At 45.5% G+C, this 23,051-nt stretch overlaps 1 protein-coding gene across 1 annotated transcript in view; it reads right to left on the minus strand.

The window, feature by feature from the left end:
* cc2d1b (coiled-coil and C2 domain containing 1B) overlaps positions 1-23,051 on the minus strand; it is a 92,373-nt gene that overhangs the window by 64,063 nt on the left and 5,259 nt on the right. The window lies entirely within an intron of this gene.

The following is a 23,051-nucleotide window of genomic DNA, read 5'->3' on the forward strand; positions in this document are numbered from 1 at the left end:
AATATTTGCTTATTCTTACAAATTAAATTGTTTGTTTAAAGTTGCTGCTGCTGCTGCCTAACACTTACCCATGCCCTAACCCTAAACACAAAACTGATATTTTATTAAACAACAACATTTAAAGACCGGGTAAACCAAATTCAGTATTTTTCTTCTTATCATATTAATTAGGCCTTAAATGTGTCCCTCAAAACATGTAAAAAATATTTTTCCCATTCATCATTTCCTTGAGGAGCTAGGCCACAGAGACTGTTCTGTGTGCAGGTTTAGAATGGGCGGGCCTAAGTCGATGACCGCTTTACGTAAAGCGGTCATACTTGCATAAACCCGCCCCCTGCTCTGCTCTACTTACATTCAGCCGACTTCAGGGGTTTTCCATCCCACTTGCTCTTGAGTCTAGCAGAAAGAAACACGTGAAACAGCCAGCTAACTAAACGTAGCTCATGTTCACACACAGGGGAGACCACTATGTCTTGTTCCTTATAACGAGTTTACAGCGCTAACATTAACGTATTCACACCGTGATAAACAGCCGTCACCGCGGGGAGAGAGGCTAAAGGCCTTTGCACACTGAGTCCGTTTTTGTCGTCCGAAATTGCCGCACGTCAAAAAAAAAAATCGACCTCATGTTGTGTCGATCATGTTTACACACCGAGTCCGAAACTTTCGTCCGTCATAAAAAAATTCGGATCAGGTTCGATTTAATGCGTTTTTCGCATCCGTGAAAAGTATTTTGACCAATCACATCAGAGTTTCGAGGCTGGAGAGGGGGAGAGGGAGAGAGGTACGGGGGGGGGGGGGGGGTCACCGCTGAGTGGGTGCGTGTGTGTGTGTGCGTGCGCCAGCCGCTATTCACTGCTGAGTGTGTGTGTCTGTGTGTGTGCGTGCGCCAGCCGCTGTTCAGGATCATGGAAATTGTCCGTCTTCTGTTTAATATGTGAGCTAATAATCAATATCTATCAAACTGGACCGACATCCTAAAATAAACAGTTGAAGTGATCATGATAGTTCCGCTGCTCATTAACAAGCAGCAGATCCCCTCTACTGGCTTTTAATGTTTCTCTTTCATTTCTCAACAAGTGGGAGAACCACAAAGTGCATCACTGCGTGACGATTTTGTCTTCCTCTCCGAAATTTGGAACACAAAATAAAAACGCATGCGAATAAAACGCAACGGACTCATGGTACAGACACACCAACTCCGTCAACCGACGTTCAGTCAACGGATTCCATTCATGTCTATGTGGAGCAGGAGCTCCGGCCGGGCGGGGCAGATGGATACAGCAGGAGGAGTTGACGGCCCATCGCCGTATGTGAATTTGCATAAAGTTCGATAGATTGAACTTTATGCAAATGAGGTCCGTCCAACGCAATGCGGCCGGCTCCAGAAACTATCAAACTAGGCGGTGTTGATCAAATATAAATCCAGATTCTGTTACTGCACTACACATTTCTCGCCTCAAATGTTTTCAGAAACATACTTTAGTGTGTTGTTTAACTGTAAAATGAGATCGTTTGTGACCCGGCCGCCATGTTGGAAACGGCAGAGCGAAACTCAAGCTCGGCACTACGTCACATAAACGTCACATAGTCCTGCCCACTCGCCGGAGCGCTCGCCGGTCCGATGTGGCCGGAACCGTCGCCGCCGGAGTTGGTGTGTCTGTACCATCAGTGTGCAAGGAGCCTGCGCGTAATGGTACAGACACACCAACTCCGGCAACGGACGTCAAGTCAACGGATCCCATTCATTGTCTATGTAGAGCAGGAGCTCCGGCCGCGCGGTGCATGATGGACACAGCACGTCGAGTTGACGGCCCCGTCGCCGTACGTGAATTTGCATAAAGTTCGATAGATTGAACTTTATGCAAATTACGTCCGTCCAACGCAATGCGGCCGGCTCAGAAACTTCGTTCAAACTATCAAACTAGGCAGAGTTGATCAGATATGAATCAAGATTCTGTTACTGCACTACACATTTCCCGCCTCAAATGTTATCAGAAACATACTTTAGTGGGTTGTTTAACTGTAAAATGAGATCGTTTGTGACCCGGCCGCCATGTTGGAAACGGCAGAGCGAAGCTCAAGCTCCGCACCACGTCACACAGACCCGCCCACTCGCCGGTGCGCTCGGCGATCCGTTGCGTCGGGATCCGTTGCCGCCGGAGTTGGTGTGCAGTGTTGCCAACTTGGCGACTTTGTCGCTAAATCTGGCGACTTTCCAACCCCTCTTGGTGACTTTTTTTGTCAAAAGCGACTAGCGACAAATCTAGCGACTTTTTCCCGTGATATTACAAACGTTTCTGGACCTGAAATCACGTTATCACAGCTGTTTTCAACGAGCAGCGGCGCTGCCGCGGGCACTCACAGGTATTCAGCCTACACACAGTAGTGTCACGGAGCTGCCTCCGCTGCATTCAGCTGCCCCCCCCCCCCCGCTGAGATAATGACGTCATTTAGCGACTTTTAGCGACTTTTACGACAGCCAATAGCGACTTTGCTTACTGAGGAGTTGGCAACACTGTTGGTGTGTACCATCAGTGTGCAAAGACCTTGACTCCCCCGGCACACACCCCTCACAACGTTACACACACACACACACACACACACACACACACAGACACAGCAGCAGCAGCACAACACGTCTTTTGACCAGAGTCTCCCTCATTAACACACTGTCCGACCAAACAGCCTCCTCTCATCCACACACACGGGAGACCAGACCAGCCATACTGTACAATCACGGACGGAAAACACTGTAAAAAAAAAAAAAAAAAAACTCTGCCGTGGTCTCAGTCCACCACACGTCCGAGCGGACACACAGCTGATCAAACCATTTCTTACCTTCACTCTGGTGTCTAAAACAGGCAGCAGCATCAGCATTGTCATCCAGCACCAACAGTTTATTAATCCACAGATCGATATTATTCCCGTTTTGATCGTTACTCGCGGTCTGCCCGTTTCCTCCGTTTGCATTGTGTGAAAGAAAAACATTTTTTTTAGCCGCGGTAGCAGCCGTAGCCTCCCGGCTCCACCGTGTTGTTTCCCCCGGTCTGTTTCTGATCCCGGTTCCACTGTGTTTACCCCGGCCTCCTCCCACCGGGACACGGCTGCTGCTCAGCTCGGACGCCGTGTGTCACGGCGCCGGGCGGTCTGGACCGGGTCTGGACTCGGTACCAGGTCCAGAGATGATTCACTGTCTCTGCTACTGCTTCTCCTGTCAGGACACATGAAGCTAAAGCTAAGCTAAGCTAAGCTAACGTTAGCTAAAAACTTTATTTATTTTTTTTACACAATGCAAATGGATGAAAGAAGCTGACCGGGTAACGAGATGTAAACAGAGCAGCATGGTGGATTATAACCTGTTGCAGCTGGATGACTGCTGCTGCTGGGACTGTTTTAGACACCAAGAGTGAAGGTAAGAATATTTCCTGAAGTTTTATCAGCTGTGTCGGTGCTGAGGACTGGGGTGTGTGGTGGAGTGTGTTTGAGGTCACGTTTAGGTTGTGTATCAGAGATGGTCAGTGAAGTCCAGCTCTCCTGCCATGGGGCGTGGTTTCTTTGCCTGCAGCGCGACCATATCGCGACACGCCGCCACCGTTCTGAAGCAGAGAAAACTGCTCATTTATTGACAACTTTGATGCAGAATTTTATATACTTAACGACTTTTTTAGTCCTCCAAATTTGACAGAGTGGTTAATAATATATTTTCCTGTGGTATTATAAACTTAAAACACATATTTATTCTTGGTTTACCCGGTCTTTAAACACGGACCTCCGCTGCTCGGTAATCAGCTGCTCCGCGGACCCGAGGGACGGACCCGCCAACGTGAGCGGACTCAGCGGACACGCACCGACCGGCTGCCCCGCTGCTGCTGCTTCGTTTGTGGGGACAGAGCTCCGCAGCACCGGAGCACCGGGTGGTCTCCCCGCTGCGTTAACCCATTGTCAGTGACTACGGGAGCCCTTATAGCTCAAACGTGTTGAGTTCGCCTGGCAGTTGGCTCGCACCAGAGTGCGGTTGCTTTCACGCCTAAACTAGTGCGCACCAGAGTTCGGCTGGAGCCGAACCGAGACCACCTCCTCAGGCCGCACTAGTTTTGGTGCGCATTAGAGTGCGATTTGCTTTCACACCAACCCAAACTGGACCAAATTTAGTGCGCACCAGATTTAGTGCGCACTAACACTGCAGGTGTGTATACACCCTTAGTCGACGAAATGTTTCTCCAGAATATCCAGTCATTGGAATTATCCATCAATCTGTTATGGAATGGTATTAAGGTTTGAGTCTACAATACAGGCACAGAAACAGTTGTAATATGGTGCATTTTGTTTTATTCATGTTCTTTTAATTTTCATGTTAATACTGAGTTTCAATCAAATTGCTTTGGTTTTCTTTGGAACAGTTTAGTCAGTCTCCCATCTACTATCTCCATCATTAGCACAAAGTCCTCAGCTGCAGTTGTGAGTGGTAAATGTGTGTGTCCAGTCCATCTGGCCTGCTCCTTGGTCTGTTGTTCTAGAAGAACTGAGGGAAGCTGTAGAGATGAACTGCTGCTGGGTTGCATAGCAGCACTAGCTTTATCTCCACTTGGTCCATGGTCATCTGTGTCATCATCAGAGTCTTCTGTATCTGTGAGGGTGAATAAGGGGGGAATCAAGTTGTGATCTTTGTCGCTCAGTCCTCCCAGATCTCTCTGTCACACTATACACACACACGCAGGCACACATGCACGCGCTTGCACACGCACACACACGCGCAACAAATCAATCTTCTAATCAATACAATTCAGAGGTGGTTTCCTTTAGCTTCTATTGCATTTCATGTTTAGTCCTATAAACACGGTGGTCTGTCTGATAATATAACTTTAGCGTGTGTGCTTACCGTCGCGTGTTCTGTGTAGATGATGCTTCACGTTGCTGGTGTGTGGATCGATGTGGGTCCCCGCGATTTCTACATGCCGCACAAAGTGCCCTTATTTTTCACTGAGCACTCGCCCAGCATTTCCTACTTTTGGTTTTGCGGACGTTGCCCTGGCCGGCGGGTCATTGGAATAACGCCGCCAAATTGCCGTTTATGGTCGGAACTACGACGGTATCTGATCATCTTCGAACGTCCGACTTTAATTCTTGATCAATGAAAACATTCTTGGCAAATGTTTTTGCTTTCGTCCGTCTTGCGCCGGTCCAAGAATTTCACCATGCGTGTGGAGGCTCATGGGAGATGTAGCGTGAAAATACTTCGCTTTCCAAAACTCCTCGGTGTCCCTTTAACAACCCCACCAAGAAGAAACCAGTGAAAAAAATATTTCTTTGCATTTCTTTTACCCTCACATGAATCATAGGGTTACACCCCGCCTTTCCGAAGCCCCGTCTTTCCGACAATAGACTTCCATTCATCGTAATAGCGGGGTTTTCTATTTTTTCTAAAGACCCCGCTACTCCGAAAAGGCTATTGGGGGAAACCCCCAGTGCGCAGTGCGCATTGATCCTTTTTTCCTTTTTGGGGTCAAACGGATCATGTGCATAATTAACTGCAAAACAAGCAAATACTTCATATTAATGACATATAATGTTCATTATGCTTCTAGCCTGTCTAGCCTCTACCTGGTCTTTTTACTAAACTTAACCAACTCCTTTCTTTATTGCCTAAGCCCAACCAAAGCATCTCCCTCAGTCAGCTGTCAGCGCGAGCGGCGGCTGCAGCAGCCTCGCGCCCCTGTGAGCTCAAGCCGGGTTCAGCCGTGCTCGAGCAGAGCAGGGGGGGAGAAAAAGAAAAAAAGTGTATTTCTTTTACTGTGTGGGAGATCTCCAACAACGGAGTCGTGCAGAAAGTGGGACAGATCTGCCCAGTCTCTGAGCAGCGCACGTTTCACAGACAAGCCACAAAGCAGAATGTAAACAACGGCACGCGGTTCAGCACCTTGGACAGCTGCGGGGGGGAGGGCGTCGGAGTAGCGGTGTTTCGAAGTGGGGGTATTTCGGAACAGCGGGGTGTCGAAGTGGAGGTGTGTCGGAGTGGAGAGCTGTCCCCGAATCATAGCACTATCAATGATTTTTTTTTTCAACAGACCCTGTGGTTTTTAAAATATTGATCTCTACCAAACGGTTGAGATGTCACTTACAGAACTTCATACAAATACCAGGGACAGTAGATTAATGCTAATTTATGAATAAATAAACAACAAAAACACCTCTGGTTTTTATTACAACCACGAAAAAATGTTGTTTCGAACAAGGAAATATTGCATTTCTAATTCTCCCATCTGTACTGTATCTATGTTAAAGGGATAGTTCAACATTTTGGCAAATTGGCCCATTGCCATAATCGCTTGGGCTATCGTCATAGCAGTAGGTTTGTTACCTTTAATTGTCGGTGTAAGCTATTTTTAGAACGACGGAGCAGAGCAGCGAGCTGCTCAGGGCTACAATATGCTATGGAGGCTAAGGTAATTTCTTGGTTTCCCTCATCAAACTCATCAAATACACAATCCAACAACTCCAAAATGCTGTCGTGGACAAGTTGTGAGCTGCACAATCACGATGCTATGAGATAATGACGGAACATTACGAGACTGAGCTGGGCCAATTTGCCAAAATGTTGAACTATCCCTTTAAAGCGCAACAGCACATAATTCTCACATTCAATACACTTCTGATTATATGTAACAGTGCAAAACATTATTTTTTGCATTCAAATAGGAAAAGAAAATCCTACAAAACAATAAAAAAAAAAAAAAAAGTAATTTCTCTGAACACACCAAGTCTGTGTTGGTGCACCAGCAGTCATGTTTTTTGGGACACAACAGTCACTGGTAGATTTTATAGCAAAAATGTCAATTTTTAGTTTAAAGTAACATTGCGGAGTTTTTCGGCCTTAAAATAATGTTTCCAGACTCATTGCAATGGTAGAAAAATGGTTAATAGGATGAATGGTGGTGCCGCTGCAGCCTGAGCCGGGTCGCGTCGGCTGAAACTGCACTATGTAACTGTAGCGGTTTTGGTACTCATCCTTGCGTTTTAACATACGAGTCAGACCTTCACCGTTGGCAACCTCGCCGTTTATTGTGCACACATGGACTGACCTGGCAGAGAAATCCACATTTACAGTCAGTCCAGCTCTTCTTTTCTCACACACACACACATACACGGCAGGGAAATAGCATCGTCCGACTGCCTAAACATTCTCAAAACTAACATAAAATAACACAAAGCGTACCTGGCAGAGAAATCCACATTTACAGTCAGTCCAGCTCTTCTTTTCTCACACACACACACATACACGGCTGAAAAATGTAAAACGAAAGGAAAGTGCAGGTTAGCTACCACGTGTAACCCTAGCCATGTTGTAAACAGAAATAAAAGAAAAACACCGTCAACTTTATATGGAAAAGGACGTGCTCGACTGTTCGGGAGCTATATGCTTAAGAAATAAAACTTAAACCACCCCTTAGCATTGAAATTAAAGTAATTAATATGAAACAATAGCGGAGCTCGTAGCTTGTGCACCTACCAGGGAAATAGCATCGTCCGACTGCGGCTACCCCCCAGGGTGCACGACCCTAATCCGCAGGGACGATGCATTTAATTACCATAGGAAAAACACGTTTTTGTGTTGTGTGGTGAGTTTTTATGGCAAGTGGAATCAAATTATCTTTTAACTCCGTTACATAACTTCCCTGCACGGGTACGAATCACCGCCCCCCCTCCTCCCCCCTCCCTCTGCGTCGAGGGAGAGACGTGGTGGGTAAAAGCGAAACTTACAGTTCCCCTCCGGTTGTCGTCGCCGCCGCCGCCTGTGAATGTGATAGGAATTCTTAAAATCGAGCTGTATATAAAATAAAACCATTATTTAGAGGCTAATTTGCCTACAGGTTCATTTACTGTCTCTGTCTGGGGTGCTGGAGAAGTCGCCCCAGCAGTGTACCGGCTCAGCCAATCAGTGACTGTTGCTAAGTAAAAAATATACGGAGCAACAGGTAATTTAGCCAATCAGCGTCGTCGGATTTTATGCCTTTGGGGCGCAGAAAATATCGCCCCAAACATTTTGGTCTCCCGTGGCAACCAGAAATCGAGGGAAATTAACCGAGGAGCTGTCCTCTGTTAGCCTTGTGTCAGTTACCTCCCAATTAGTCTGCATTCTGGTTCCTGTCTGTAGCGGATACCTAAATCACCAAATTCACCAAAATAAAAGTATTCACCAACATAAAACTTATAAAATAAACATTAACTTGTAATACAATAAAAGCAAAATGTTAACTTAATGGCTCGGGGACTTTCTTGTAAATTCTATTCCTTAAATTGAAGAGTTTTACCGCATTTTATTAGCTTGGTGCTTTTATTTTGAATGAAAGGTCTGTCTCTCTCGCCCTGGATCCGTTTCCTGCCAAATCGGCCGAGTCAACGGCCCCAGACTAGTCCTCTGTAGCAGGAGGGCTACGGAGTTTTCATCAGTTTCAAATTCTGTTTCCCGTATAATTAAAAAAAAATTTAAAACAGTGAGGACAGATACCACACGGACTGTTACTGGAGTTAGAGACCTATTTATCTGAACGGATTACAAAACATGAACTCTCAAGGGACACATGAACGGTGCTGTCAGCTAACGTTAGCCAAGCTAGGCAGGACTAGCAGCAGAGCTTCACCGCTGGATGAAAAACACAGTTTCACGGTGAGGAAATACAATTAACAGGTGGATAAAACTCTGTGGGCCTGTGGCGGGAGGCTGTTATGATGTGACAGGAGGCCGCGTAGTGTGTGAGAGGAGGACCGGAGCACCGTTAACCGGCACGTCAGAGACGGCTCTCTCTTAATGCTCGGAGCAAACTTTTGGACTACATGCTGTTGGTTCGTCCGCGGTGCGTTCACAGCTCGTCTGAGAGCGTTTTTATTAGTTCATCCAGCTTCTGGGACACTGGACTGGACACTGTTATTCCTGAGTGACACCAGGGGAAACTAATCACCCAGGCTGTGACAGGACGTCTGTGATGCGGAGCATCAGGCTGCAGCGCACTGTTCAATATGTTTACAGGTGTGACCGTTCACAGTTAGACTCGTCATCAAACCTGATAATGCAGTCAAGTTAACATCTCACATCAGCAAGGTCAGACCAAACTTAATCACGTTATGCTCCTCCTATAGTGTTCCTGTCACACTTTGTCTATAGTTAACATTAATCACTGTTGTATCTTACATCATACACATGCCTTTTAATAACCATATTTTTGTATTAAGAGTATTTGCTAATATATTTCACGTCCACTGTGTGCCACCAGTGAAAGACTGTTCATTGGGGGGGCAACCGCCATTCCGACATTAGGCCCTAATTGTCGGAATGGCAACACTTTACCCTTTAATAAACGTCCCATCATTCCGACAATTTTCGTCTCCTAAGGTCGGAATGGCGGTATTCTTTTCTTTTCCACGTTTGTCCAGTGCATCTCATTAAAGCACACAGATTGGTCAGATAATTCAAACGGCAGACGATTTCAAAGCCTCAGATTATAAGCAGAGGGACTCCACAACCTCGTAAACCAACGAAGGAGGAGATAGGCCTTGAACGGGAAGCAGACCGTGCTTTCAATCACACACTCCGAACCCACTTGTTGCACTTTAGAAAATATAATTCAGGGGGGAAAAAGGCTTACAAACACCAAAACGGCTCCAAAACACTCACAAAAATCCAAAAGAAACGAAAATTAACTAAAAGATGAACTTAACAGGTCGGTGTTTTACGCATGCCTCTGTGCGTCTGGCACACGCGTCTTGGAGCTCTCCCACATTGGTTTGTGAATGAAAACTATATGTTCAGCTCCCCTTACATGTGAAATGTATTATTTATTATTATATTATTGCTGTTCGAGTCAAATACGACGCAGAGCCGCTCGAAACGTTGTCTTTATATTTTTCAACTTCGGGAGAAGACGTGTTGAGTTCTCTTTCTGCCTCATAACAATATGGACAGTGCCATGGATTTATCGAGAGAGAGAGAGAGAGAGATGTTTTTAGAACGACGGAGCAGAGCAGCGAGCTGCTCAGGGCTACAATATGCTATGGAGGCTAAGGGAATTTCTTGGTTTCCCTCATCAAATACACAATCCAACAACTCCAAAATGCTGTCGTGGACAAGTTGTGAGCTGCACAATCACGATGCTATGAGATAATGACGGAACATTACGAGACTGAGCTGGGCCAATTTGGAGAAGAAAAAAAAACGGAAACACACACACCCTAACCACCGCTCGGAGTAACGCACATTTCCTTATGGAAATTAAAGCCTTGTCGGAATGGCGGGACGAAACTGTCGGAATGGCAGGACGTTTGCATGTCGGAATGGTGGTATGTCTGAGTGGTGACATGTCTGAATAGTAGAATGTCGGAATGGCGGTATGTCGGAGTGGCAGCATGTCGGAATGGCAGCATGTAACCGTTCATTGTCATTATCTGTCAAACTGCTGATTTATGAATGCAAATAAATAATTAATGTTTATCCCTAAAAATGGGTTTGGGGTTCTTTTATCAAGATGGTCACCAAAAACTTCAGGGACGAACAGCCCCACCTAGAATATTTTTCACCAGCCGCCACTGTCTAAAACACATACTGTATATGTCAGAAAACTATCTGTACCTTTCAAATTTTTACTGAAAACAGTCAACATGTTGCAGATGATTTTTGTGTTTCGGATTTCCTGGTTGTAGGGGTGTGAAGAGGAATACTATTTAAAAACAAAGTACCCTCTAGTGGATTTCTTTAGCACAGCGTACCTCAACCAAGTGGTAGAGATGGCTTAACCAGGTTGAACCAAGTTGGGCACTCCTCTCATTGAGATATAGTGACCCAAAATGAGCTCAACCTATTGGTTGAGCAGTCAGTGTAAATTCATTTTAATTTAATTTTAATCTGGCTGATTTGCAACCAATCCCTTAAATTTTGGGGTTGTGGTTGGGGTGTTGTTTAGCTCAGTGGGTACTGTAGAGCAGGGGTTTTCAAAGTGTGAGAGAGTGAGCCCCCCTTAATGAAAAATAAACAGCTGTGCGCCCCCCCCCACCCCCCAAAAAAGAGAGAATTAAACATAGCCTATTTATTATCAGTTACTATGACCAAAACAATATTTGATTCATTAAACATAAATTGGTCTTTCCTGTAGGATTTGTTTGATTTACAAGCTTGTTTCTCATCAGGACAACATAAAGCACTGACAAATGTTGAGATCCGCTCGTGTGGATCTCACCCAGGTCGGGAGGCAAGACACAAAGTGGAGGAGGCGAAGGTTGAAACAGATAAGTATTTAATCGCAGTCTGCAGAGAGCGGAGATCATACAGCACACAAAGACAGTGTTACCAGGAAGAGCTGAGAACGATCTGATCTGTGTATGTTTCTGTTCCGTCTTACACACTGGGGGTTTGGTCCCTCCCAGCATGCAAGGCGTGTACTACTGTGATGGTCTATGTGAGCTCTGACGTGTGCTGATGTGCAGGCCTATGGTCACATGATCTATGTGTAGTGAATAACATAGCTATTATTATTTACAATCCCCCTTTTGATCTCTGAACAGAGATCACACAAATGAAAAGAAAAACATCTCAAACAACCTCAAAACCAACACCACATATAAGGCACTCTGTGAAACTGAGCTGTAAGCAAAAAATCAACACTCATTCACTTTATTATTCCATTCAGATATATCACAGACCCCTTGGTAGAGCCGCACATGCTATCTGTGTCCCAACAGAGGTTTCCATTTCTCATATTGTAACATTTTAGCAAGCAGTAAAAACCTTCAGTGACGAGAATTTTCCAACAAGTAGTCCAGGGCAGGGTTACTCCCAAGACAGATTCAAACTCTCTATGTATCTCAGTCACACAACTCTTTAGCAATATGCGCAGTACTTTTAAAACATAATAAGGTAAAATATGACAAGAAGATAAAATGTACCCATCAAGATGTAATGCTATAGGTATTATAATGTAGTTGTACCTGTGGTGTACAGGTGGTGGAGACCCCAAGCAAAAACCAACATTACCACAAACCAACAGATGATGAGGAAGGTGAGCGGCATGTTCTTCTGGGCGCCTCGACGATCCTGGTTGGTGGTTTGGCACACCACTTGTTGGAGAGGAACGCTATTTCACTTCCTCCCTAGGGGTATTGGTTAGACTACCTCACCCTTTTGCCACCAGGGGATTATTCTGCCCCTTGTTGATCGGTGGACTTTGCTCCTTTGTTCTGCTCACGCAGTGTTTCTCGGATTTCCCCCAGGGTTCTGGCGGGGGCTTCAGCTGCTGCACATTGGCTCCAGTGGAACCACGTGTCTCCTTTGCCGTTCAGCCGAACGGCGTGTGAGGTGCGCTCCTTTACCTGGAACGGACCTGTCCAGCGTGGCTCTGTCCACTTTCTCTTGGTTACTTTCAGCAGTACCCACTCGGAGTCGGGAGTTGTTGTTGTTTCTCCTCCAGTGTTTTCACCAACCTGCTTTGCGTATTCTGAAACAAGAGTCTGCAGAGCATGAAAGTACTGTTTTGGGGTTAGAGACTGATCATTCAAAGTTAACCCCACGAGCTTTGTTTGTGGCCCTGGAAACATTCTTCCAGTAGATAACTCTATGGGGTGAACCTTGTACTCTGATTCACTGAGCTACGTATCGACATAAGTGCCAGTGGGAGTGCATCCAGCCAGTTCATCTTGGTCTGGGCACAGATTTTAGCTATTTTACTTTTAAGGGTCTGATTCATCCTTTCAACCTTTCCCTGTGACTGGGGATGATATACAGACCCAAATTTGTGTTTGAGTCCCAGTACCTCCTCCACCTTCTGCAGATCATGGTTTTTAAAGTGTGTGCCATTGTCAGACCTAATTCGTTCCGGAAAACCATGTCTTGGAATGTACTGATTAATGAGGAACTTTATCACCGTCTTACTGTCTTCCCTCCTTGTGGGAAGAACCTCTGGCCAACCTGTATATGCATCAACACATACCAACATATATCTACAACCTTGAACCGAGTTTACCATATCTGTGTAGTCTATGATAATTTCTCTTCCTGCTTTTGTTTCCAGAGGGTAACGTCCAGGGTGGGGTCTGACCGTTGGTCTGGCGTTGTACATCGTACATTCAGGACAAGTATTTACATGATATTTACACATTTGTTTCATAAAAGGGTGCCACCAATTTTCCAAATTTCTCACCATCTGTGCTGCTCCGACATGCCCCACCCCATGTGCTTCTTTTAGTGCTATTTCTCTGATTCCTGGCGGTAAAATGATCCTTCCATCAGGACCATGTTCATTTATATCTGTGTCAATGTCTTTCTCTGGACAGATCATCATCATACTATGTACATTAATACTTTCCTCTCTCCCCCTTTTTTCTGGAACAACACCCCGTTAACACAGTGTGGTGTTCCAGAAACATCAAGGTAGAAAGTGCTGAGAGCAACGTAGGGGTTTGGGACCGGTGTCGTAGCGGTACGTAATGCACTATTAATGGAACGCAGGTCGTGAACCATCCGATATTTGCCGGTACCTTTCTTTTCCGTAGGTAAGATGGGTGTGTTCCATTGAGAGTGTGAGTCAATCAACACCCCCTTTTTGTACAACCCCTCAATGGTGTCTGCAATACCGAGTTCGGCCTGTAGTTTATGCGGATATTGAGGAAGCCAGATTGGATCCGTGGTGTTCAAAGAAAATGTGACAGGTGGGCAGTCTACCAAACCCACATCAGTGGGACCAGTGGCCCACAGAGAGTTTGGGAGAGAGTCCAACATGGCGGCGGAATCTGGGTGATCTGTCTTTTCACGGCCGTGGTGACGGGAGATCTGAACATGTTCCATGAGTGCCTGATCTGTGCAAGAAACCTGTATTTTATATGTTTTAGCAGTAGAGGAATACATTATTTGTGGCGTCAGCTGTTTCCAATCTGTCTGTTGTTTTGCAGTTTTTACAATAGAACCTAATTCTTTAGCTTGGTGGTCAGGATGGAGAGCGAGGGAGACATGTGGTGCTGCCTCATCCTCCATCATGTACCATTGTAACTGTGCAGGTAGTAGGTTAACACTGGCTACTACACCTATGGGAGCAACATAGATGCTGTCTGTGGCTATACTCCAATCAGTACCCTCTATCTGACTGCTGAACTGTTCTTCATACCACTCTGTGTTTTGTCTATCATAAAACAATGTAACATGCGGAGGATCAGGAGGGGCCACGTAGGGGTGTAGCTGGGCTATCCAGGGCTTCCATTGTAGGTAGGCCGACAGGATCCCGCCATGCTCTCGTGTTTCACTATGTAGTAAGCCCCAGTAGATGTCTGCCGACATGTCCACTACAGGAGACATGAGGTATTGTCCAGAGCGTGCTGTGTTGGTGCTGTTACAGTTCATCTGGGTACCATCAGGGAACGAGACAGTTAGACCATCAGGGGAGCATAGAATGTTAGCTCCCAGTCTGGTCAACAAATCTCGGCCCAGTAGGTTTGAAGGGACATCAGGAGAGACCACGAAGGGGTGCAGCACAGTCTGGTTCCCCAGCTGCGTGGTGAGAGGCTTGGTATATGGCAGAGTAGTAGGAACCCCAGAGAAACCCATGACTGTGATGACTTTAGATGAGAGCAAGTTCTTTTGTACAGTCTGTATAGTGGAGATAGTAGCACCTGTATCCACTAAAAATGGCAGCGTGTCGTGGTTGACCGCCACTGGCAACACTGGTTCTGCCGTTAAGTGTTGCTCAGGACTTCTCTGTGGGGTGTGTCACTCTTCGAACAGCTGGGGGAACTGCCCATTAGCTCCCCCTGTGGTGGGTTGGGGATCTTGTCTACCCCTGCCTCCTCTGTTTTGAAAGCCTCCCCTCTGCTGACGGCCGCCCCTTTGCTGGTTGTCATTGTTTTGTGGACACTCCTTCGCCCAGTGGGACGGATCTCCACATAGGAAACAAGCAAGGCTTCTTCTCTGTGACCTCCCCCTGTAAGCTCCTCTCAGGCCCCCACCCCGTGAGCCTCCCCTTCCCCTACGCATGTTATTACCTCCCCTATGGTGCGGCTGCGACTCCCACGGGGGAGTAGGATTCATGTCAGGAAAAACAATATGATCATCCCATTCCGGTCCCTGTGCTGACTCCATCAGTATTTTAACTTGCTCCTTTTTCTTTTTCTTATCATTGACGTCATCCCTGGCCTTAGCTAGTTGCAGTTTAAGTAGCTGAGCTTGGAGGTCAGAATGTTCTTCTTCCTCTTTCTGTGTCTTATCTTGAAAGATAGTGAGGTGGTGCACGAGGTGCTTCTCCCACGTGGAGGAGTCACATCCTAACATGTCAGGGTTATTTTTCATTGTGTCTTGCACAGACTCAGGGAGGCCGTTCAATACAGCCTGTCGGTACCACTCAGTTTAGGAGCCCGAATTCTTAGGACAATGTCCTGTCTGGTTCGTCCACATATCTTTAGCGGCGTTCAGGAATTGACGTGGATTTTGTTTAGGATCCCAACGAATTTTGGGCATAGCTGCTCTGAAGTCGTAGCCTGTAGCTTAGCTGCGTGTTCCATCAGCATTTCATAGTGTTCTGTCTGTTCTGCCTCCAATAGCACTTTCTGCTCTCGTTCTACTTCTGCTCTGTCTACCCTATCTTGAAACGGTGGGGGCTGTGAACCGGCTGATGACGCCTGGGAGGGTGCAATCGATGCTGGGCAGACGGCGGTGGGTGCAGCCGACGCGGTGATGGACGGTGGAGACGAGTTAAAGGCGGGGGTAAAGACGGAGGGCGGAGCCGACGGTGTGTGTAATGGCGCAGCCGGTGAATGGGCGGACGTGAAAGGGTTAGTGTGTACGGCCTGGTGTGCATGCAACTCAGCAGTGGGGTATAACTGGGCCGTCCCCGTGCGTTGTTGGTCGGCGTCATCTAACTCATCTTCTAATGTGGGCCCACCTACGGGCATAATATGCATGGTACCTTTACCAATCCTATATGTGGGAAACATGCCAGGTGGGTTTAGTGCATATGGAGGTGGGCATGTGGGCGAGCATGAGAGGATGTCAGGTGCAGTTACCATTTTGGAGGGAGTTGGACTCCTGTGTTTGTGTTTCATCCCTTGCCAGCAGATAGCCAACTCAGACCAACCTCGACACTCCTCCTCCCACGCGTCCTCCTCCTTTTTCCACCCATTCCTGTGAAACCAATTTGCTGTCTTTCCCTGCTCTACAGCCTCTTTCTTTTTTTCTGTTGCTGCTTTTACTTTAGCTACTAAGAGAGTATGTAAAGGCTCTCGATGTTGCAATGTTTTCCCCATATCAGTGATTAATGTATGCATCTTTTGTTTGGCTTTTTCAACCTTCTTTTCTCTACTGCCCTGTTTTGTGAGGGCGCCTAGGGCGTCTGCAGTGGTGTCTACTTGAACTAAGAGGGTCTGCCAGGGACCCCAACCACTGCCATTCATTTCTGTATCAAATTCTCCATCCATATTTTATCTAGACTCTGAGCTCCACAGCTGGCACGTTTGCAGGGAATGAAGTGATAGCTGCGTTAGCCCCTTGCAAATCCTCAGGAGACAAGCTTCTAGATCACTCTATAGTGACCCGGTCTCACTCTGGGTGTTCTAATCACAAGGATTTTGCAAAGTTTACACTCACACCCCACACCGTTTATCAACTGGGTGTTTTAGCCTCCAAAGCGCACAGCTGGGCTGCAGAGTGGCTTTTACGCACTCGCTGCCCTAAACAACAGTGAACTGGTGGCGTTTGTTAACACCGCAAGGTTACCCCGCCACTGAGACCATACACTGCTGACGCTGAGCGAAATGGATATTCACACAACGAGTTTTCTCAGAGTTTTATTCTTCCCCACCCATATATTGCTCACAATAACTCCAACAACACAGACAAGTTAGAACTTTTTCATAGAAAAAATAAATTTCAGCGCTTTCACAAAGGTATATCAAACTGTGCATGCTTCAGAAGTATTTGTAAGAAATTATTTTGTTTTTCCTACGGGCCTCGCACCCTTTAATTTTAGACAGACAGACGTGCTTGGTTTGGAAGCCTGTTCTTCCTCCCCGGGCCTTTCACCCTTACCGCAATAATTTAACCAATAGATACTTTAAATATCTCCAAGATATTAGGGCCTTCAACCTGCTTTTAAATGTTGATAATTCTCCAAGAATGATATCAACAAGTAGAATTAGGGGACCTCACCCCCGGGAATCCAACCCAGCCGCGGTATCAACCGCTCCTGGACCCCGTCGGGTCGTCAGGTGGAGTTACGCCACTCTCAAGGTTTTATCGTCTGCTGTTTTATGTCTCTATTTTCTTTACCTTTGTCTTTAAGTTTTTTTAAAAATACTTTTCTGATTCTTTTGCTACTTTACTTACATGTACATTGGACAGGACACAGTTCTAGTGATAGTCAATATGCAGAATTCGTTATAACAGGTTTTCTGCATACCTTTTATGTGCCGGCTTGTGTCCTTATCCTCTGTCCATGAAGAAAAGCTTTTAGGTCGAATGGTCCATCCACTGTCCTTGCACTCCCTTTAACGCGGACGAGCCCCCATCTGTTGAGATCCGCTCGTGTGGATCTCACCCAGGTCGGGAGGCAAGACACAAAGTGGAGGAGGCGAAGGTTGAAACAGATAAGTATTTAATCGCAGTCTGCAGAGAGCGGAGATCATACAGCACACAAAGACAGTGTTACCAGGAAGAGCTGAGAACGATCTGATCTGTGTATGTTTCTGTTCCGTCTTACACACTGGGGGTTTGGTCCCTCCCAGCATGCAAGGCGTGTACTACTGTGATGGTCTATGTGAGCTCTGACGTGTGCTGATGTGCAGGCCTATGGTCACATGATCTATGTGTAGTGAATAACATAGCTATTATTATTTACACAAATAAGCCTAAACATTGATATAGAACTCTGTAACACACTCATCACACAAGCAGCTTCATGCTCCCCCTGTGTGATCATCTGGGAAGCAGACAGTCTGAGGTTAAAGTTTATATCAATGCACAGGTGACACTGTGACAGGTCTCTGTACGTCTTGACCACGTCAGCTGTTCAGCTGCTCGGCTTTTTTTATTTATAGGAGCTCCGGTATATTGCCGGTGTTCCCACACAGGAAAGTTACAGGTACATTTCTACCACTTCAATGAGTTCAGAAACATTATTTTAAGATAAAAAAAACTACAAAATGGGGCTTTTAATCAGAAACCAGTTGAGCCATAACACCGGAAATATTGGTTGCAAGCGGTGGAGGATGATGGATTCTCCACCAGGTAAATGTAAACATCGCCCAACTCGAGCTTCGGCAGGGAACTGGTCATCTTAAACAGCTGGTATACAGCAGCTGGTGTTGAATATGGGTCACAAGTGCCCAAAACTTCAAAATTGTTTTTATATTTTTCTTTCTCGACTGCTGGCAGATGATTTAAGTCATTACTCGGTTGTTTGTCCATAGAAAGTCCATTGCGGGGCCATTTTGGAATGTTGCTTTTTGAACGCCAGGTCTCTGGGAAGTCACGTCACTGAAAGCTATCAATTAGGTCGCATATGCGACTTAATTTCTTAAGGTGCGAGTTAAAATTTAATGTGGTCGCTCCGGTGCTACTACTTGCAGGAGGACGAGTGAATTTATTATTTTTTATTTTATTTTATTTTAAATAGCTTCCGTTACAAAGTAAAAAAAATACATAGATGAACTTGCACTGCGTCTGCATGGGTTGTCAGTCAAAAATACGCCGCCGCCGCCTCTCTCTCTCACTCTCTCTCCCTTCACACACGCACACAGCAGCAGGCAGGTACACACCCCTCTCCCCCTCACCGCTACATGTGCACAGGGCTAGTCGCTACAATGTTGTAGTCTTATTATTATTAACCATTATCCGCAGCTAGCTGACGTTAACTTTATCAGGCATGTCCATCTATTAGGCTACGTTTACAGTGACCAAACGTCCATTTTGCCCAGACCTGTCCACATTTCACGTCCTGTCCGAGGCGTCCGGGTTTTGTTTTTGTTTTTTTTTCCTAAATGAAATCATCGGCGGTGTTCATTGTTTTTAACGGGACCGCGGACCGGCGCGGCCCGACTTCATTCTCGGTACCGGCCCGTTGAGTTAAATGTAGGAGCCCATTGTTGATCCATGGTCATCTAGGAGCTCAGAGGAACAGACAAGAAGCGCACTGCTTCAGAGCAGTTACAGTAAAAACGCAGGTGTGTGTGTGTGTGTGTGTGTGTGTGTGTGTGAGAAAGAGAGAGAGAGAGAGAGACTACAGTAAAATACCCCCCTCCTTGAGAGCAGACAGGAAAGACAGTAAAGAAGCAGGTGTGTGAGTGAGGGAGGGAGAGAGATTTTTATTATAATATTTTTTTATCCCTGTGGTATCGAAAATGGTATTGAGTATTGAATATTTTCCCGAATATCGATATTGAGTTGAAAATGTTAGTATCCTGACCATGATCGTGACAACCTTAGTGCCAGTAACTGTCCATCTGATTATCTGGACAACTGCAGTGTCAGAAGGTCAGAATAGAGAAGTTGGTGCCACGAGCTAAAAGATGATGGAGACCAGTGTATCGATAGAGAAGGGACGGATTTGGAACACAGAGACATGCACGCAGAATGTGAGGCCAATCCCTGGCCACTATACCCCCTCACCCAAAAGAAGTAACTAAGTAACTTTTACTCTGAGTACATTTTAAATGAGTTTACTTTTACTTGAGTAGATTTTAATACCAGTAGGCCTACTTTTACTTGAGTACAATTTCATCAAGGTAACAGTACTTTTACTTGAGTAGATCACTGTGGTCTATAGTTGATTATTTAAGTATTCTTACCTCATCAACAGCCCACTCTGCTGCAGCCTCTTTAAACATGCCACTCTGTGTATTAGGTCACGTATTAATAACACACTATACAAAGAAAAATATGGTGCTACCTAATTTGTTTTGGTGCTACTAAATGAAAAGCTAGGTGGCACCGGTGCTACCTGTGAAAAAGTTAGTCTGGAGCCCTGAACACAGTCTCTCTGATCACTTGCTCTGAGCGTCACATATCGCCGTGGAGGAGATTGCATTGGAATCAATTGAGAGGCGCTGAGGGGCACCTTGGGCGTCAGTGCACAACGCGAAAGGGCCCTGACCAAGCGTCAATTTATGACGCATCGGGAGTGTTGCTCCCACATCAGCTGAGCATAATCGCAGCCTGTGTGTAGATCGTGTTTTATCATATCGCAGTATAATTGCAAATTATAGGCTACTGCAAAAACATTAATCATTTAGCCCTATGTGCAAGTGACATGTAACTCATCTTTTGTTTGAATGTTTCCAGTTTTTCTTTTTCTCATGTTGCGCCTCCCCTCAAACTCTCTGGCGCCCCCCAAGGGAGGCGCGCCTCACACTTTGAAAACCCCTGCTGTAGAGCATGCACCCCTTATGCAGAGGTTATATAGTCCTCGCTGCAGCGGCCCCCGGTTGGATTCCACTGGAGGCCCTTTGCTGCATGTCACTCCCTCCCTCTGTCTCCCCGATTCCTATCTCTATACAGCTGGCATAAGAGCCCAAAATAATAATTGAATGAAAAAAGACAGTGTTCATAACTGCAGCCTCTGTGCAGACCAGCAGTCCCAATATCACAAAGACAGACTTCATGTTCTCTGACTCAAACCAAACTGAGTCAGTGTGAGACGGTGGGGTCTTATTCAACAGACTTAACAAAAAATGCAGATGTGTCAAAACCACTGTTAGATTCACTATGTGTCTGTGTCAAATTGAACTTCTCTAAAAACTGTTCTATTGTATTGATCTTCATCAGTGTCAATGATCGTCTGGAGCTAAAGACTCACAGCAGTGTAATGTTTTTGATTTCTATAGGAAACATGAAATGTCACCTTGTTACTTCCTGTGAATTTATATTTATTCATTTGTGAAAATTATTTAGCTGAACTTTTGTTTGTTACCAACTTTATTTTCTAGAATGAGTGATCTAAAACCAGTGGGGAATCCCATTGACTTTAACAGTGTTTCTGCAACTGAGACTCAGTTTCAAAATATGTTAATTCAAATATTCATAATATTTATACATCAAATCATGAGCAGGATTTGGGTTAAAGCTGAGAATCACTGAAGCTTTACAAAAGAGTTTCAGAAGCTGATTTAACAAGGAAATAAAATCCTGACTGATCAAACTAGAGAAAGGTTCACACATAAAAATAAAAATCCCAAACTTGTCCACAGTGCTCCCAGTGGTCAGAGACAACACAGAGGCTCCTTTAACTTGACATTTCAGTTTTTCTTCTGGAGTCTCTCCATGACATGGACACTGATTACAGCAGCCACCATGACGATCAGACCCACAGAGAAGACGACTGTCTTCACCAGGCAGAGAGAGACACCAGCAGAGAGACTCTCTGAACCTGCAACACAACAACCACCTTCATCAGACTGACACTGGTCAACAGGAAGTCATCAACCTCTTATTATTCTTCCTCTGTTTGCTCAGCACCTGTGTGTTTTACACTCAGTAACAACATCCACAACATCTGTCAAACTTGGTGACGTCACATCAGAAAAAACAAAGTGGGTGATGTCATTAAGTTATTAATCATTAGGGACCATTCGTTATTTATGGAATGGGCCACCGGAGGAAAAGGGGGGGGGGGGGGGGGGGGGGGGTCATGTGATCATATTCTTTTTTGAGGGGTGGGTCCACTGTAGTATATTATCCACCTAAACTCTTTTCTTTATTGTCTTGTATTATCTTATGTTCTTCTTTGTGTATTTTCTAGATTAAAGAAATGTGCAAACTAATGCCCTGCTCCACAGGTTCTATATTTGGCCTAGAAAGAATCTGTCTTGTCATATATCCTGAGACAAGTGTTTCTTGTCATTTACTCTTTTCTGGTGGGTCATAGTTTTTGGGGATACTCGACACTGTATCTATTCTAAAGTTAGCTTGGTCAAGAGGTTAAATGTCAGAAGTCATAGGTTAAATTCTGTTTTTAGATCCTGTCTTTGTCTGACCATCCTGGTCAAACATATCCTTATATTGGAAAAAGGTGGAGTTTTAGAAAACGTATATAAGGTTTGAAGTTTCAGGCCAAGAGAGAGTCATCTCAATTCTTGGCACCAGAGATGCTCCACGATTCGGCATTTTTGTACACTGTTCTTCTTCTTGTAATAAACTCTTTTTGAATGCAAGAAAAGACGTGTCGGCGGTGATCCCTTCTCTTCATCAACACATCAATATACCACACCACAAAAAAAAAAGGTCAGCGAGGGGGGTCATTCAACTTTTTGTCTGGAGGACACTGCAATGCCCGCAAAAAACAAAAACGGGACATTTCAAAGCTGACAATGAGAACAACGGCCCCCAAATCACAACGTTATTTTATATTGCTCTGGTCTGCCCTGAGTGGGTTTCGAACCCGGGTCTTCCGCACCGCAGGTGACGATGCTAACCGCTTCGCCAAGAACTAAATGAGGACTTTGCACATGGGTTAGCACGTCTTTTATGGGTGAGTGAGTTTAACTTCAGACTTCAGGCTATGAGCGGCACGTATGTTCACGTTGCTGTCGTGAATTGTAAACACCCCCCTCGGTTTTAGCGTCCAGCAGTTTAGCGGCTAATTCAACTGCAGTGATGGATAACTGTAGGCTACAACTTCATGAACTACATTTGAGGAATAAACAGCAGCTTTTACCTGACGGGAGACCGACGCCTGAGCTACGGTAGCTAACAATTAGCTTTATTTATCTACTTTCTCTCTCTCCCTCTCTTTCTTACACACGCAGGCACACACACACACACACACACAGCCCAGGTTGTCTGTCATCTGTCGTAAACCTTGTAATAATACGTTGTTGAGTGCAGTTCACATTATTGTTGCTTTGGTTTGAGTGTGGATTAATTGTTAATGGCTTGTTGTGTAATGTGAGCTGGTCCAAAATCGCGATTCTGTTATTGATGAGTTGGGTTTTAATAACAGCTGACAAATGGGGGGGGGGGGGGGGGGGTGTATCTTCCCCTCCGGTGGCACTGATGATAAATAACGAACAGTCCCTTATCATCATTTACTGCC

The sequence above is a fragment of the Trachurus trachurus genome, assembly GCF_905171665.1.
Source record: "Trachurus trachurus genome assembly, chromosome: 17".
Classification (NCBI taxonomy): Eukaryota; Metazoa; Chordata; class Actinopteri; order Carangiformes; family Carangidae; genus Trachurus; species Trachurus trachurus.